This window comes from Scylla paramamosain, chromosome 2, assembly GCF_035594125.1.
Source record: "Scylla paramamosain isolate STU-SP2022 chromosome 2, ASM3559412v1, whole genome shotgun sequence".
In the NCBI taxonomy this organism is placed as follows: Eukaryota; Metazoa; Arthropoda; class Malacostraca; order Decapoda; family Portunidae; genus Scylla; species Scylla paramamosain.
Window position 1 is genome coordinate 40,189,317 of NC_087152.1, and position 2,500 is coordinate 40,191,816.

The 2,500-nt window shown below is 43.5% G+C and overlaps 1 long non-coding RNA gene across 1 annotated transcript in view; it reads right to left on the minus strand.

Annotated features, from left to right (window-relative positions):
* Nucleotides 1-1,649: 1,649 nt before the first annotated feature.
* Nucleotides 1,650-2,500, minus strand: part of LOC135106882 (uncharacterized) — a 2,881-nt gene continuing 2,030 nt past the window's right edge. Inside the window, exon 2 of the long non-coding RNA XR_010271494.1 lies at nucleotides 1,650-2,500. This exon is cut by the window's right edge and continues 1,333 nt beyond it. This is a non-coding gene — a long non-coding RNA (uncharacterized LOC135106882).

The window sequence follows — 2,500 nt, forward strand, 5'->3', positions numbered from 1 at the left end:
TGTTTTTTTTTTTTTGTTTTGTTTTGCTGTTTCGTTACTGTTGTTTTCCCGTCCTCTCGGTGGCGGGCCGCGCCGCGGTGCCTGGGCCGCGTTGTTCTCACTGCTGACCTTTGCTTCACAAAATTCGCTGAAGTCATAAATCTTCCATAATCGGGGTATTAGCACAAAATCAGGCTGATGACGTCACGTGACCCGTCATGGTGACGGATAGCCGGAGTTTAATGTTTGTTGGCGAAGGTAAATCCGGAGCCGGACAAAGTTAGGATGAGAGATTACCGCGGGGATTAGAAGTGAGGGATTACTGCTGCCCAGATTCATGAGAGGCTCACCCATGTACCTCGCACGTGCCTATTGCCATATATATATATATATATATATATATATATATATATATATATATATATATATATATATATATATATATATATATATATATATATATATATATATATATATATAACAATTACATGCAGACTGGTTTCTGTGACAGTGGCGGTGGGTGGCGGCAGCGGCGAGGCGAGGTGGGGCGAGGTGAGTGTGGCGTAGCGTAAGGGAAGCACGGCTCGGAAATACTTTGATGACGCTAGTAAATGGCATTACCTGCCTCACCGTTAATCACCCCCAGCTTTACTGCCCCACCCGCGGCCCTCACCTGCCGCCCTGAAACATAGTGGCAATAACTACGCCCTCGCCTCCCTCATTCCGTGAACTCAAACTAGATTTATGATTACCAGCCAACTTGTAATCTCTCTCCATCCTCTCCAGCCAGTCACCTTCTCCCTGCCCCGGCCCCTCTGTTCCCTTGCCCGCACCCACTGCCCCTCCCCGCCATTCTGTCCTCCGTTCCCGTCACTCCGTCCTCCCTGCCCCTTCATTCCGCCGCCTTGCCCCAACTCATTCCGCCGCCCGCACCGTACCCACCCCGCCACCAGGCCCCGCGCTATCCCGCCCGCCAGTCTCTTTCACCGGCACCACCGCTCACCCTGCCAGTCTCCCTTCCCCCACCACCACTCCGTCCTGCTGTCCACTCCTCCAGCCACTGAAATTACAGACGGGCTTGTTTTGTCTCCTGAATTATCCAACTTTATATAGTACTTGGAGTTCATTTTGTCTTATTATTTCTCATTGAGCGCTTTAAGTGGTTAATTCCCCCATATTTGCCGTCAAAAAGAAGATTGAGTAAGGGTCGGAAGAGAAACGTGAATAAAAGAATAAAAAAAAGTGCCCATCATCTCTTTCCCCGGAATAGAAATAATAATAGTGAACGCTAGGAATCTTTTATTCAGAATTGTGCAACCCGCCACGCCTCCAAGTTCCGGAAGTTGTGGAGGAGCACTGGCATTATTATTCATTCACATTTTCATGCCTGAGTGATGCAAAAGTGAGTAGTACAGTAATATTATACTTGCTGTCACTGTGGAATGTTAGCAGAGTGTTCGGTGTTTTTTTTTTTTTTTTTTACTTTGGGTTTGTACGATATTGTAGTTTTTCTTTTCTTTTTCTTTTCTTTTATGCAGAAGGAGGTCAGGGTGTTACTTTTTATTAGCAAGGTGTTCGCTGATGTATTTTTTACTTCGCTTCGCACGATATTTTACTCTTTTTTTTCTTTGATTTTTTTTTTGTGCTAGGAGGTCAGGAAACACAAGATATTTTTCCTTTTTCTTTCTTTAATGCTTCAGGAAAACCAGCCAAGAACAGAAAGATCAGAAAAAAACGTTAATTTGCCGCTCCTTCTTACCTTCCTCCAACAAAAAAAAAAAAAAATAAATAAATAAAAAAATAAAGCTAAATTGGTAATTTGTACAGCATACAGAGCAGACAAGATGTAAAGATGTCCCAATACAATTCTTTTTCTTATTTTACCCACTCATATATTTAGTGATTCATTGAGCATTTTCTATTGATTTATTCTCGCATCCTGGCACCACCGTAAATAGATATCTGTTTGTATTCCCAAATCCGAAATACTTCTGAGCCTTGACATTCTAACTAAGGCATTTTTTACTTGTCACAGTTTCAGAAGTACTGTAAGTGTTATCATAATGTCATCACTCGAGCCTCCAAGTTGTGAGAGGATGAGAAAATAATGTATAGCGCGGTGGACTTTTGTGGAACTTGTTACACGTGAAGAAGGTGAAGGAGTGAAGATACTGATTAACTTTTGCATTAGTAAGATGGACAGAAGCGGAGAGTTGAGAGACAGAGAAAGATAGATAGATAAAAAAGATAGATACAGAGATTCTCCTCCTCTTCCTCCTCCTCCTCCGCCTACTCCTCTGAATGGTTTTTTGCAGTCTTACACTTCCCTTTCTTTCACCCTTATACTCTGGACACCATAACAAAAAGTGAAGGCTCGTACCAAACCAACTTCTCCCTGAGCCCCCATCCCCAGCTCTCCATAAGGCAGCAGCAACAATCCTCGCACCCAGATGAGCCCTTGGTGTTGTAGACCCTGAATTGACAGAGACGGTACAGAATATCTAACGCCATTGAAGCTGAT